At 37.4% G+C, this 16,622-nt stretch overlaps 1 long non-coding RNA gene across 3 annotated transcripts in view; it reads right to left on the minus strand.

The window, feature by feature from the left end:
* Window positions 1–3,356: 3,356 nt before the first annotated feature.
* Window positions 3,357–16,622, minus strand: part of LOC129785041 (uncharacterized) — a 48,077-nt gene continuing 34,811 nt past the window's right edge. Inside the window, exons 5-6 of one of the 3 annotated variants that reach the window (XR_008748498.1) lie at window positions 8,216–16,374; window positions 5,944–7,344 (exon numbers count right to left, since the gene is read on the minus strand). This is a non-coding gene — a long non-coding RNA (uncharacterized LOC129785041). Of the gene's footprint in view, window positions 3,481–5,943; window positions 16,375–16,622 lie in introns of those variants that run through there. The other 2 variants (XR_008748497.1, XR_008748496.1) reach the window with 2 other exon arrangements.

A 16,622-nucleotide genomic window follows, 5' to 3' on the forward strand; every position in this document is an offset into this window, starting at 1 on the left:
ATCCAACAACCCATGAAATCAAAGAAAATTTTTTCCATCACTTTCAGTGAACTGGGCAAAAGGTCAAAAAATAGGCTTTTATACAGTATTTTGGAAAATAACTAAACAACAAAACCCTGTTTTCTGAAAACTGCCCATATTTTCTCTCTGCATGATTAGCCTGATACATACTGCCACGTTTTGTCAGTTGTGTCAGATCATATTCATATCATACAATTTCCTCTGTACACAATAACATGATTTTTTACATGGCTGTTCAACTGTGAATCTGTAGCTGTCTACTGCATTAAATTATGTGCAACTTCAGCATCAGTATACTATATCATATAGGGCAAGACATTTTGGTGCTCAGGACATGAAAGCAGTTTGGTTCCCGCTCCTACAGCACATGAAAAAGTATTATTTTCTCTGCAAGGTGAAGGGTCTCTCCCACTGCCTTCACAACTCAGCAGAAGCTGCAAGCCACAGCCAGCTAATTTTTGCATGCTTCTCTCTGTCAGCTGTATCTCAGAAATCCCCCTATATTGGAAACTGCTCCATTCAGCTTTCTGATTGTGAGGATGCACCATGAGTGGACACTACCATGACGATTGGGAAACCAGATGTTTGCTTAGAATTGGGCTCCCTTTGACTTTACAGACCATTCCAGCATAGGAAAAGGTATTAAACACGATTGAGGATATGATTGCTTAAATAAAAGTGAATGGGTATATGACAATATTTGTCAGATACAGCAGGGTAGGAAAGTATTAAGCAAGAGGAAACATGTAGGAATTTCTTACTTGCAAGTACCAGTTCACATCCATACATGCTGTCAGTGTGATATAGGCAATTATCAAGTAGGAGGTAACAGATTTGGTTAGCCAACATTAAAGCTGGAGCAGCTCAGACTAAAATAAAACCTGTGTTGTTACCGGCAATGGCAGTTATCCAAGGACTGTGATATATTCTCTGTCACTTGCCATTTTAAAAGCCAGTTTAGATAGTCTATGTGTTCATCCAAATGATAGAGTGAATCCCAGGCATTCCTATAGCTGATGTGAAGTGAGGAGTCAGGCTCCCTTCACCATCCAGGCATCCAGGAGTGCACTCAGTAAAGTGTAATGCATTGGGTACATTCATTGCTCATGATGCCTATCAAGCAGAGGTGACAGTTACCAGCTCAATATATTCCAGTCATCATGGACTGTCACAGCATGTAGTGCTACTAAAAACTGAGGTACAAACAAAATGATTTCTGTGGCAGTTGGTGAATTGCCTCAGCTGCATACTGAAGTTGCCTTCCTCCCAGTTTGGCATGGGTTAGCTAGCTCTGTTGTATAAGGGAATAGCACTTGAGCTGCAAAAGACAAAATAAACCCAATAGAGAGGCTGTTCTCCACCTACAGGCATGACAGATTGCATCCATATAGAGCTGTAATGGTGATCTGGGAAGCAGAGAACGTGTCGACCCAGACCTAGAAAAGGTTTCTGGGTCCCCAAAGCAAATGTGCTTTTTTTTTTTCTGTTTGTGACTCCCAAGTGTCTCAGCAAATGTTTTGGGATGTTCTAGAACTATGGCTCTCAGACTGTGTAGTATTAACAATTACAAATCAAGCAGTGGGGTGTGGGGCTGCTGTGTGTGCTTACACTGGGAGGTCTTAAAAGAGCAAGATCTGTATTTACAGGTTTTGTCCACCCCTTTTTAAACCTATTGTGAGCTGTGGGGGTTTTATGTCATCAGACCAGGAAGTAATGTAATTACTTTCAGTTTGTTTTGTGCTGGTTATTTCTTTTTGATGTTTCTGTCATTAAAGATACATAGCTAGATCACAACAATCATTGAGATGTTTTAAGATCATGTGCAATGAATACATTGGTAACATTAGACTTGATGCTGTACTTACGCAAGTTGGTACACAGCAATGAAGTTGTTTGAAAACTCCCATCTACCTCAGTGAAGGTCTAAGGGTTGAAATGGAGGTAGAAGGTACTTAAAGCACCTCTCTACCTCCACAGATCTGGGCCTTAATTTATAACTACATCACACAGTAAAATAGGATTAGCTTCTTTATGAGCTTCCTTTAGTCTGTTACTGCTCTATGGTACAGTGCCCTCAGAACAGATACAAAAAAAGCTACTCATGAGACCTCCAAATTCTTAGTGGCTGCCCTGGCTGTGTATTAGGTTTTAAATGTAGCCTTTATTCATTTGATCAGCAAGATTGCTGTCTGCCATTAATAGAAATGCTATTGGAATTGCGAGGCAAGTTTGTCATCGGGTTATAAGCATTATGTGTCACCATTATAATTCTAGTTTAAAGATATGATAACTGAGGGAAATAACACTGCAAAACCTGAAATATTTGTCTTCAGTGCTCCTTAATCTAGTAATATATTATCTTGAAGTGCTGAGGAGCCACATAAATATCAAAGCTTGAGCCTCTACATACTCAATATTGAATTACTGCCAATCTGGAAAAGATTAATTATTTGAATTTAGAGAGGGACGGCTTTGCTCAACGTATCTGAGTACATTACACATAACCTTTTTCAGCTGTCATAGGAGACCCCAGATGGACCTTTCTCAGACTGTTTGGATTCTGAGTGAGATATCTGAGATTAAAGGAAGAGTGCCAAGGAAAAGAAGTCTGTAGTAAACACCAGGAAGGTTGACAAGGCTATGTGGCATCATCTCTAAAACAGCTAATTCTTAAAAATCATACTAACAGAGGTTTTCCTTAAGTAAAGGAGTTAAACATTGGCAGTTACATATTATAATAGACAGGTGATCATTGCCTGTGCCGAAAATCCTAGTTAGTCTAGGATAAGTGTAGCTTGATAGACCGAACCAGCCCTGCAGACCACAAAAAGTTTGCCTCTCTAGTAACAGTTTTTAGAAAAATCAGTAAGTACTTCCTGATTACTTAGAGAGTACAATTACTGAAATTATTAGAAATCCCAGTAAAGATACTACAAGATGCTTTAAAGGAAAATAATAATGCATCAGAAGCAATGCTGTGCTGCAGATAAAAAACTACTTTTGATCTATGCAAGTGGGCATGCTGTGCATGGGAGAGGCTCTGTGTGGGAGGAGTGTAGAGGAAGGAAAAAAACCAAATAAAGGGAGCACATGCAAAAAAGGACTGTTTCCATTTTTCCATGTAAGTATGCAACTAATTCACCTCAGAGGCTGAGTGCCTGCAAAACAGTCTCTAAATCTTTTGCAAAACATCTGTGCTACAGATGGGCGGACATGGACGCTCTGAATCAGTTCTGCATTTACTAATTTATTACCACCTGCAACAAGTTTATCATATATTACTTTCCCCAGAAGGTAAATTATATGGGCAAAACACACAGGGCATAGCAACTGTATCTGAAGAAGTGTCATAATATTTTATTGTATTACTGGCAAAGATTCTGGTGAATTCAACTTGCGTTTATTCAGGTTATGTGTTGTACATGGGTTTGGATGATGGATAGATCCTCCCACAGGGTCCTATAGAAAACAGAAACAAAATATTCCACTGAGTATGGAACTGAGTTTTACAGGGATTAAATGAATAAAAGGACACAATGCAATTTTCTATCTTCTGATTGAACACTACAGAATGAACCCAAGTCTCTTTTTTTCCCCAGTGCCTGACTAGATTTATCCCATGTACTGTAGATAAGAACTGCAAAACAGGACAAATGAAGGTACAAAGAGGTATAGGCCATGAGCTTACATCTTTAATATGCATAAATATACACTTGAAAGAAAAATTTAAACAACCAGTAAATGTTGTGATAATAATTGGAAAAAGCTCAGATGTCTCTGTAGCCCTTCAAATTGGACTATTAATTATATTTGTAAATTTTATACATTTATTCCAGCAATTATATTAAAAGGCCACACTGTTCCAAAAGACTTTGCCCCATCCAGCCTTCCCTGGTACCCATAGTACAAGTGTTTCCTGAAGAAGCAGACAGATTTAATGAAATAATATTTATTGCCATGTTTTCTTCTCATTGCTTTTTTTATATATATATACATTTTTACCTTTCATATTTGTTTCTATTCTATATTTGTGACTGAACAATGACTATTATCTTCTGCATTTTAAGACTAGACTTAGCTATATGCCACAGAGAAGTTTTCTTATACAGACAGAAGATTAAAATATGAAATAGAGAAGAGAGAAAATAGCTGTTTGATCAAAGAAAGTACCTTTATTCAGCTCTTTCACTCTGAGGTATATTCAGAAAGGAGCTCACAGCCTTCAGCTGAGAACAAAAAAGTTTACAAAATAATAATTTTATTATTGACTTGAAGTAGGATGTTTTCAGAAACATTCACAAGTTTTTTTGTAGTCATTACAGAAATAATAGATATTTCCTGGACAAGTTCCCATATAGTGAGTTATGTCTAACAAGGATATTGACAGAAGTCCTGCTGGGGATCACTGGGAAAAGAAGGGATTTTAGTTAACTTTTTTCTCCCAGGGATATATTTTAAGCAGGGCCTTAATTTAAAATTTTCTTGATTATATTTTTTTATTTATTACTGGATTCACCTCCTAGACTAATTTTAACTTTTCTTGCTCATATATTTTGATTGAAGAATTTAAAGTATCTAGTCTATTTCTGCTTGTGCTGATGGAAACAAGGAAATTCTCATTCATATAAATGCAAACATGGTTATTAATTGATGTTAAACCTATTCTTTTAATCTTGTCAAGAGTACATGAATTGGTGTTATGGATAAATTTAAACTGTTCATACAGCTACCAACTGACTTCATAGAATGCTTGCAGGATGGTTTAACAGAAACAGTCACCCTTTAGCTTTTGCCTGGGCCAAAATCTGCTTCTTTTCTCTGTGCTTTGGCTTACAGGTGAAATTAGGTATTGTATAGTTTTATGTACAAGTCATTTTTTTTTGCACCAAAAGCCTACTGTATAGACAGTTTTACTGAAATTTCATGCACAGCAAGGGCATTTAAAGAACAGTAGCCAAAATATGTCTTCCATTACAACTTTTTTCAAAAAGCGTGGACCTAACATTTCTGGCAAAACAGAGGATAAATCTGATTTTGTTGACATGATGCCTTAAATATAAGCGACACATCTTTTATTCAGAAAAATTTCCAGTGATCAGAACAGTCTCTTCCCAGGCCAAATAAGAAGAGAGCACAAAATGTAGCACAAGTGCATAGAGTGCCTTAAAGTGAAGTATCTCGAAACTGCATCTGCAAGTGCTCTGGGAGAAATAAAAATTCTGACCAGTAAATGTCTTGCATCCTTCTTACTGCTCATAAAATAATGCAAATTACATTATATGATTTTGTAATTCATACATGAAGTTTGACATTTTGAAATCCCCAGTCAGACGTGAGGTTTTTAGTATCATATTTGTTGAAGTATTTTTTCTTTATATCTTCAATGAGTTTATTTCTTTATCTTCACCCTGGAAAACCCCTTTTAAACATGTCTGCCTATCCCCTTACCAATGAGGCAAACTCTGCAGCAGTCAGTATGCTCAATAAATTTCCAACAAAGTCAACACTTTCTATTTGCACTTATAAGAAGCTTGACTAGGGGCTTCAGGAGGGGTTTTTATTAAGGTGTTTGCAATACTGTTAACACTTTATAAACCTTCTGGGGTTTTATGGCAATCAGATCTTGCTTTGTTTTAAAATTTATTTGCTGCCTTTGTTGCTGTGGAAAAAACGGTTAAAAAAGACCAGAGGAAACATTTAACTATAAAGAAGGGAAACAGCTGAAACAAAGACCAAGTACTGTCAAGTGGATAATGAGGGGAAAATACATCTCTCCAATATCCACAATATTATCTTATACTTGGAAAAGTGAAAGACAAAAAAAAAAAAAAAAAACCAACCCAAAAACCCCCAAACCAACAACCAAACCAGAAAAGAGATGGTGTCTCTTGAAGTTACTCTATCACAAATAAATCTTAACCATCTGAACCCTGGGAACAAGCTTAGAATTTGCAGTTTGAACTCTTGAGCTTTCATAAACTGCAGAGATCCACTGAAAACAGTGCACATCCAAATTCTCTTCATATAATATGTATCTTCTTTTGAGAAAGCAGGTGGTGACTGTTATAATGTTCTGATCTGAGGATCTGATTAAAAGTTTACTAAACCTAAGGAAGCTATTTAAAAGAGCTCAGCTCAGGCCCTGTAGTTCTTGGCTTGGGTAAGAATAGCAAACCTGCTCTTGGAGCTTAGGTCGCACCCAGAAACATGTTACAGATTACAGTCTCTTGATCCACTTAGGGGGGAAAAAAAATCAGTCCCTTTTTATGCATTATTTTCATGTAAAATGGTACTTCAAATTTAAACAATAAACTAACAAAGAACTGAAGCATTTAATTCTGATTCAAATAATTTCACAGATATTTCTTCTTCTTTTCTAAAATTTGTCCCTGATCATAGGAATATATACTTAATTTAAAATATTGGATTTTTTAAATGTGATTTTAATAATGACTTTTACCACTTAATTTCAATTCCCATAAAAAATTATGATACAAAAACTAGTTGTTACACAAGGTGTACCTTTTCCTTTTTTATTAGTGTTAAGGCAGAGATGCTGAGAACATCAAGAGCAAACTGTCTCTTGATATCAATAGTGAGGTCACAAATATTTCACACTTGATTTAATGATTTACTAGGTGGAAGAAAACACAATGGCACTTGAAATAATTCTGTAATTTCACTATTGTTTTCATTATATCAAAAAGCTCCCTCAGAAATATTGCCTAAGGTACAGTTCTACTAAGAAGTTTAATTCCATGTGCCACCAAACAGCAGACTGATTTTTTGCTGTGCATGACTGAACCTTTTTCCTGTGTGACTATGTGGGAGTCCTATAGAAGAACTCTACAGTGTGTTAGAGCATATTAAAACTATGAATGGTATGAAGAAGAATTATTAAAATCAGTTTCCTGGTTTCTTAAGGCACAAGGTCTTTGAATGTACTTCAATATCTCTTAAAATGTTGCAGATACTGAATCTGAAGCCCATGTGGCTACTTCTAATATGTGTAAGCTATAAGTAAACCAATGTAAATTCTATTCATTTGTTTTTTAAACTGGACGCTTTATTATCATTCTTTTTCACTAAAATATACATCCTTAACATTCAAAGCATTAATTAAATTTTAATGTATTTCAAAAAGTTTCCAGACTTCATGAACTGTTAATTAAATACAGCTCAGGCTTTGGTTACATATCCTTTTAAGAGTTCCCATTCCGCTGAGTTTAGAGGTCACAGCAGGTCACCCTGTTCAACCACGGTCTCTCATGCAACACTGAAGGATGTTGCTCTTTTCAGTGAATCCTCCCATTTCTCTGTAAGCTTATTGGGGATGAAGTGGGCATGTAAAATAATCATGTGTTAGAGATACAAAAGAATAATTAAACAGCAGTGTATGCTTTCTGGAAACATTCTCTTCTGATAGTTAAGTGCGTTACTTTTAGACAGTAAAAATAATTTTAAAAAGCAAATTCTATTTAAAAAATAATAAGTGACACGGCGTATTAGAATGACTTTGAAAACCATCAGTACAGTGTGGTAAATTTGCACCTGTAATACCATGAGGAATAAATCTTACCTATTCGTACTATAGGCAGGTATTCTTTTTAACTCATTTATTTTAACACCTTTTCATCCAAAGCACGCAGGCTTTCAGGCAAACAGCCAAGTGAGTCAAAGGGCAACCTCACATGTATCAGTTATAGTTCAGGGCTTGTTTTCATGCAAAAAGATTCATCTGAAGCAGCTAAAGGTGGAATTTGAAGTCAGTTAGTTATGTTACCTTAAATCCCAATGAGTGAATACTCTCAGTCAGAATAAGGGATTTTAAACAGAGTAGAAAGGGATCGATGTGGTTTACTTATTAACAATTAAAAGACTACTTAGATTTTATCTTTCCACATGTTCCTTTGTAAAGATTTTTAAACATTAGAAAGACAGCTCAGGATCTAGTCTTGAACTATGTAGACTGTACTAGCATTGGCACAGGACTCAAAATCGCTCAAAATATATGGTTGGACAAGTGGGAATGGTTTGCGATTGTGCATGGATCTTGCAGGATTCATGAGATTTCCACTGCTTTTTATGGCAGTTTGCATCCCGAAATTTTATTTCATTCTATGTATTGTACACTGCCATCAGTTTCCACCAAAGCTAATCCAGCCTCCAAGTCAATAAAGGCATTCATACTTACCTAAAACTGTGTTTTCCCACAATGTTTCTTAGATGCACCTCAAGGGAACCTTTCAGGAGTTACAGATCTGGGTCATATGATCCCATAGATAGGAAAAACACAAACAAACAAACCCCAAACCACAACTGGAAGTCTCAGCTCCTACTTGCACAGGATGGTTCATGTTCTTTTGTTTGTGAAGGAGATGCTCTGATTTTTCACAATGTATGGAATCCCACTCTTCCTCTGGGATATCACTGTTTTACACAGTCTTTGGCTGTGTTGAACAAGCTTACATCTTTGCTCATGAGAAGTGCCTTATGCCAAGGACAATGGAGGAAATGCTGTATACAAGTGTCTGCCCTTGGAAGCTGTAGAGGTCACAATATGTTGGTATTTCTGACACAAATCAAAGAGAGGTCATGAAAATTTAAATTGTTACAACTTTCATCTTCCCACTGATACATCTTGTTACTACCACACTGTCTTCACCACAACATGCCACACTTTGCTTCCTTTTATGCCTCTCTGCATACAATCTTCTGTTAAAAATACTTGAACTATTATGTTCATTATTTTTCTTGATCTTTTGTGTGTGTCTGCTTCATAGCAGGGATTCATTTTCTAGGTTAATTTAAACTCTTTATTGGCAAGGTGGAAAGGAATATAGTCAAAGCAAAATATACTAGCTGTTTGTGATAGCACAGGAGTCCTTCTGTGTCAGCACCCTACCTCTACTTTTTTCTCCATGGAAACAGGTTATTTTTTATTATGAAAGATATTATATTCCTGTTGCTAGGTACAGTATACAAAATATATGCTCTTAAGAGACAGCAAAATACCCTCCTCTATACTGAAATCCCAGAACGACCTTGGTTCAACTTCAGTCAGAATAATCTACGTTCAGAGTATTTGGTCTACTTCAGGATAGTTAATCCTAGTCCCCCTGTTAGAATACAAAGGAGTATAGTGGATAATTTCCTGCCAGCACACTTATGTGAGTGCCTATTGCTAGCCACTGTATCAGTTATATATCAGAGAAATGTAAATTAATGTTTCTCACCCCATCTAAATATTATACAGCCTTAATAGTCTGCACCATTCTCCCAGAAGTTAGGAAAGAAAAGCAGTGCTATTTTTTTCTGCATTTTTCCACAAGTAATAGTAGTTGCTCTTCAGACAATATTTCATAATTCTGTTTTTGTTTTCTTTTTGGAACAACACTGATTTCATATAGAAGGGCCTAGATGCTAATGCAAAGAAGACCAAACAGGTTTTAATGCAAAGGGACCAGATTAGGAGACAGTAGGGATTCATAGAACCAAAACATCAGATCAGCTCAGGCCTTACTTTAATTTGGTGGCAGATTTTTAATACATTTTTTTGCAGGAGCTCCACATGGGCTTCCAGCACATTTCTTCACGGTAAAACACAGAAACTTTCAATGAATGCAAAATAATCTCAGTGTGTAACACATATTTAGGCCAGTACTGTCAATGAAAGAATACATACATGGCTGTGAAGTCCCTTGTGCATTTCTGTTGAAACCAGGAATGGTGACACCTACATTCCTCTGAAAGAACACTTTTTTTATCTGGGAGTCTCATATTTACTGGTCTACATTAAGTTCATGCCTCTTTTTCCTGCTCAGTTAGACCACACCTAGCTAATTCATTCCTTTTCAGCTTCAATAACGTTCTTGGACTTTTAAATATTACGGGAAAGGCAGCTTTTTACTTTCACCATGGTAGCCTGGCTGACTATACTGAAATAATCCTCTCCTTTTCTCTGCATAATGAATGTGTCACAGGGACAATGGTTACTCTGTTTTGAAACAATATGCAAGGAATGGACATGTTTCATGATGCTAAAATACACTTTCCCCCTTTTTTTCAATTTTTAGTAGGAATGGGTATATGATAGGAATTTAGTGATGAAATAAGGGGCAGATACAAACCTCCTGTCACTGCCCTTACATAAATCAGCGTAAGAAAACCAGATTATTTCTCATGTGGAGATGTCATTATTTATTTCTAACAGATATGGTGCATACGCTCCCCCATCTTGAGCTTCAGAGCTGTCCTAGGGAGACTGCCTCCAAGGAGAGGGCAGATATGGTCAGTTAGCCAGGTGCCAACTGGTAAAATTGTCTTTTAAGAAGTAATTAACTATGACGTTAGACAGTGACTAACCTCTTCAAGTTTCTGGATGTCAAGTAGACAAGCAGAGGGGGTATTATGCAAGACATAATTTACTGTAGCATTCAGCTAAGCCAAAATAACTCCATTGAGACAATAAAATTGCAGCAAATATGTATTTTCTGTATTAAGTTGTAAGATACTCCAGAGTTTAGCTGTGGAAGTTGCTCCTACAGCATCCACTTGTCTCTGAGGACTATGTGATACAGGTTACATGCAAGAGAAAAAGCAGTTTTCATGTTAAAACAAGAGAAACTCAGCCTCTGCACATTTATCATCATGTAGCGCTGACATTCCCCAATTGTACTGAGGAGATCAGAAAGCAGTTCCCTAAGACTCACATTTAAACAGCCCCGTAGTGGTTTTTGTTTATTTTTCTGGAAGTTGCAAGGCAAATAAACATGGTGCTATGGGAAAGGTCTTCAGGGAGCCCTATCAGTGGGAAAATTTTATCTGCTGATAGCTGGGTTACCATGAATCTAGAATGAGCAATTCGCTTTGCCTTAGTAACAAGAGTTGGCTGCTAAAGAAAACCATTCCTTTAAGCAACCTGTATGTACTTTTTCTTTTCTCTGTTTCAGAGTCCCCGTTTTACACGAGCACCCAGAGAGGCATATATACTTCTGATTCATGTGTGGGCTTGAGCTATCCTGATTTGCTGGGCTGAAATACCATGAACTCCAACACTGTGCTTTAATCCTTCAGCCTGAACAGCCCTAAAACCAATTTTAAATGCACTGAAATGACTTTGTAATCTCTGGGAGCATACCTTTAAAAGCATGCTAAGAGCTGGCAAAGATGGAAACATGCTGACTCTATAGACAACATTAATAGCACATCAAGCACGATTGTGTCTGTGTCTCCTAAGTTTGCTTTTTACAGTCAAAGGTCATTAACTGAAATTAGGCCAAAAGAAGAACGCTTGCAAGCAGCAAAACATCACAGTTATCAGATAAATCCTTCTTAAAATTAAATCAAGTGTTTCAAGTACAATGAAGTCCTAATTAATGCCTGGTCTAAATGCACTCTGTTTCCTTCTGTCAGTGAAAACATGTGGCTTCATTGCTGTAACCAAAGAAAAGAAAATTTATAGCATAATGGCATCACAAACCTGATTTTAAAACAAAATTGGTGTGCTCTCATGTTTATTTTGCTCAGTGCTGTTTTTAAGGAACACACTGCTTTTCCTCAAGAAGTTCTGGGCAGGAAAATACATGTATTTAGGGGGCAGACTGGACATTTCCCCCAGAAGTGTTTTAGGTATACTTTGTCACCTGCACATGGTACAGCTCTGTTGCATTAGCAGCTGTAGTTTCACCTTCCACAGGTGAAGCAGTCTGCCTTCCCTGCAAAGGGGTACTTCCATGGACTTCAAAAGCACAAGGGCTTGATTGCTGCTAACTTCAAAGCCAAAGAAACAATAAACAATCTGACTCTGATCCTACATTGCTGCTCTTCATGATACCATATTCTGGTGCCAGAAAGGCACAGTACTAGCTTACTGTACTAGCAAAATCAACTTCCAAAAGAGAAAATGGCATAAGGTATTTTTATTTTAACTGGTCTAGTGATGAGCTGTTTTTTAAAAAAATCTCATTCAAATGAAATCTTTGGGGACACTGAATTTTAAATACTATTAAAAGTAACGAGCCTCACAACCTCTGCAGAGATTCCCAAAATTTTTCCTTGATTTCATAATTAAGCTGAACTAACATCACTAGGACTCAATCCTTACCATAGATGCGGTTGAAAGTGTCCTTAAAAGACTGTATCAGTAATTGCATGTCTCAATATAATCTCTTCCGAAAGAAGACTTAAGTGCAAGACTGTCTTACATACATTGTCCTATGTACTGGGGCATGTTCCTTCCCATATAAAATTATTCATTTGCTTAAGTGCTTCATGACTAGAATTTGAGTGCTGTGACAATGCTGCAATGAATTTTACTTTTTGCAATAATTGGATTATTTGCATCTAATCAAAGTATTAATTGATTTATTTCATTTTGTAAGTATGAATTAAAGAATATTTGCCTTGTGTTAACATACATTATTGGCTGCTGGTAGTTGGCACAACAGGTGGGTATGCCATTTTATGTCTCTTTTCTCTATTAATAGCCTAGAACGTCATCATTCATTTTAGAAAATGCACAGACTTAAAAATAATTACTATTTCGACCCTAGAGAGGATTCCACAAATATCCTACATTTAGCAGTCGGCTAATAGAATAAGTGTATCAGTTAATGGCTATAAATAACTGAGAATGTAAGGTGATGAATTAGTGTTGATCTGGATTCACTTTGTCAAATACAATGATGACAATGTGAAACTGCTGGCTGCATAATCAAGCTCTTAGCAAATCAAATTACTGATAGTGTAAATGTTATTGAGAGCGCCTGTAAATAAATAAATACTAGAAAAGTACAAAGCATCCAAATTGCTGCATTTCATACAGTTCAGCAGAGATTTTTAGCTTTCTTTTCCCTCTCTTTTTCATGTGTTTACCAAACTGTTACAAAACATATGCACTATTTTTGAGGAAAAATAACATAAGCCAAGCAGAAGGATCTGTTCATGATCAGAATGCAATGGCCTTCATTATATTCTGGTTTGCTTATAAGTGACTGATCGAGAGTTAGCAGATGGTGTTTTCTTTCACCCCTTTGCCTTTCTCTTATTTAATTACTCCAACTTAGTTTATGTGCTGGTTCTATAATGCGTAATAAGCATGTGTATTTGTAAGATCATCGTTTCTATGATCTCCAAATTCAGCAATGCTTAATCTACCCTCACTCAAGTATCTTAGACCAGGTATTTAGGCTATATGCCTGAGACCAGCCTGACCTCTTACACTTTAAGTTGCTCTTGGATGTGTTTCCAGCAAGTGAACAACCTAGCATCCACCTAGGAAACTGTGGCACCTGTTAAAAATCTGTCTGGTATGTAATGTACTATACTTAAGTGTCCTTCCTAGCAGCAACAGATGCCACTAATATGGCACAGAGGGACTCTGCAGGCTGCTCTGCTAGGCTATGAGGGATCTCCTTGGTCTGGGAGGGCAGTTTTCTAAGGGCTGATACATGGACAGGCAGAAAGAAAGCTTGCAGAGAGGATGCTCTGGAGCTGTACAGAGATAACACTGCCTCCATTTGACATGGTAGTTAAAACACACACTGTTATTCATAAAACACAACAATCCCATTGCTATTCTCGTAACAGTCCTCTCTTCCTCCTCAGTCTCTATCTTAACTCCAGACATTCAAAACATACCGACAAGACTTATGGTGGGTTCTGGCTCTCATCTGATTATGTTTCTTTCCCTCCAAAGTCAGTTCTGTTTCAAAACCAAGTGTTTCTCACAGCTAGTACCTCACTAGCAACACTTCCTACCAGGAATTCAAGGTCCAGCCTTGGTAGATTTACACCAAGTCATGACTTGGACCCGAAAGCCCTCCCTTACAGCCTGATGGACCACAGCTCAAGGGGCATTCCAGAGTGGAGGGCTTCCTTTAGCAGAAAACCACAGCACAAAAATTCACTCATGGTTAAGAAGACTGAGACTGGGAAGACATGAAGGATGTGGGGTGAATAGTTTCCTTCCATGTGCCTTTTCCTTAGCGAAAACTCGGAAAAAGAAGGTTCCTCAGGCAGGAACATTTACAGCCCCTAGGGCCTGTGTGGGCTAGAGACAGTCACATCTCTCTTCTCACCACTCCGCTGCCACCAGTGCAGTTTCTCAGATCCAGGTGCGCAGCAGTTACATGAAAAGGTTTTGTCTCCCCAGATTGCTTTAAGTTTAACATTCTTTCCTTTTAATAGAAGTTCTGCAGGATCAGAAATTCAAATACAAGTTCATTTTAAAGCAATCAGCAAACATGATACTGACACAACTTTTTTTTTCCCATTACTAGGGAGAATTCAGAATTAACACACCCACAGCAGCTAAATTCTGAAGAAACTATGTTATTTGCTGTGTGATCTACTAGAGGACATCAAAGACAACTAAACTGCAAGCCTTTGTATTGAATCAAAATTAAGAGATCATTTTATTTTCTTGCAACTGTTTTAGCACTGATCTAAGTAGCGCAAGTGAACTTACTGATATAGAAACTGTGGAAAGATTTAATTGCTGAAACTAATATAAATATTTGTCTTTAAGTGGCGTGCATTATTTATATCCACTACAAATGTCCAGCAGATAAATTCTGCTTGTTTCCATTTAAGGTGTAGATTCCTGGAATTAGCCAATTTTCTTCAGCAGCAATGTTTTAATCTGTTTCAGGACATCTGAAATTCTGGAATATCTGGAAATTCTTCTGACTTGCAACTTAGAAGGCTGAGCATGAAATTATTTTATTTCTCTTTTAAGGGCGCTTTAGGCATCTGATGATTACTAGACAGACAGACCAGGCTTATTTTCTTTCTCCTGACTTCACACTGCTTCTGAGCTAAAGAGCTATAAAAATGGTGCTTTAGAAATGGTTAATACAAGACCTAACTTCCATCCCTGTGAAATCCCCAGATGCTCCATTAAGCTGGATTTCTGGGTTGTTTCCACCTCAACAGGAGTATTGGCCCCAAATACTATCCATGATCTGTTTCATTCTGGTTAAAGATGGAGTTTTAGGTTTCTTGCCTGGTTTATTCATGACGCAGTCACTACAAGCCCTTTGGATAAGGACTTCACACAGTGCGTGTGAAGTTCAGCTCTAAGGACGGCGTTACACTGCATTAATCCAATGACTTTAATACCTTTACTCCTACTATCTTACAGCGATGTAGCTGAGAGCGAGTCAGGCTGAAGATTTTGCGTATAGGTGATTCCACTATTTTTATGAGGCCCTGCAGGCTCTAATTCTTTGCACCATGTGGGAGCCTTCCATGAATACAGAGTGCCATCTGTGCTTGGGTCTCATTTCTTAAAGAAACATTTAGCTTTCTATTCATGCTTTCTGCATTCCTGGGGCTGAGCAGCGTGTGAGTGTGTTACCCCTTCCTCCCTTGTGTCACTAGAGTTTATTGATCAGCCTCAGGACTAAAAACACAGCAGAGAGCCCTGCTGTTTCCAGTAGCTGTTGCCTATCTTTTGAAGCATAGATGAACGTTTGAGCCATAATGTATTCTTTCGACACAAGAGTATTAACCTTTTGTGAAAAAAAAATGCAAGAGATTCTCAAACTGGGAGGAGAAAAGGCACTGGAGCATCAGAAAGCTTGCACACCAAGCCTTTTGCTTCAGCTCTGGCAGTCTGAGCCTCTTGTATCTCTGACTAATTCTCTCCCTGCTCACCACAGGAATACTAATTGCCAGATGAAGCTCTTTGTTCAGCTAATGCTCTAATTGTTGCTTAGAAGAGGAATTGTCTCTTGCAATCATTTACTCCTAAGGAAACTTGAAATCTTAATTCTATGGTTGAGTCCAGAGAGTGCACAGTTATAAAACTACTGAAATTACCAGACCAGAGTCAATGAGTCAAAAAAAAAGCACCATTCTTTCTGAAATGGGTTGTTCAAATCCAGATAAGTAATCACAGGTGAGATGCAATTAAGTGTTTTGCATCATTCTGCTGTGTCACAAAAACCACAAGACATCTAGAGTTTCAGTATGAATGAGAATCCAGAAGTTTAGATATGCATCACAGTCACGTTTGACTTACCAGCACTAAACCACAGGAGTCCATAAAAGCTACCCAAACCCAAGAAACATTAAAACAGAAAAGCACAATCTTAATGTAGGTAAGCTTTTGAATGGAATAGGTCTCTGTATTGCCTGCATTTTGATTTATATCCATCTAGCCTGTACCTGAATCTCAGAATTTAAAAGAGCTCTTTGAGGTGCATGGACACATACCTATTCTGCAGCTTACTATGGACAAGAGCAATTATTTGGGTGCAAGTTCAGCTTCTTCAGCTTTTTCAATGGTTTCAATGATTAGGATTTGTGACACTCTACTTGAGCCCGAGCACACAGACAAATATATGCCTGGATTAAAAAAAAAAAAAAAAAAGAGAGAGAGAGAGAGAGGAAAAAACTAACAGAAAAAACCATAACCAAAAAAACACTCCTAGCTTCTCATGAGGAAAACCACACATAAGTATGTAAGAGGGAACAGAATAAAAGTAGAAGATACATGTACCGCTATAAACAGGTCAATAAACTAATAAACTGATGCCATATTATATGTACAGATAAAACTAGTACAGAAGAAAGTCACATAAGCGATTAAGAAT

Source organism: Falco peregrinus, chromosome 8, assembly GCF_023634155.1.
Source record: "Falco peregrinus isolate bFalPer1 chromosome 8, bFalPer1.pri, whole genome shotgun sequence".
Classification (NCBI taxonomy): domain Eukaryota; kingdom Metazoa; phylum Chordata; class Aves; order Falconiformes; family Falconidae; genus Falco; species Falco peregrinus.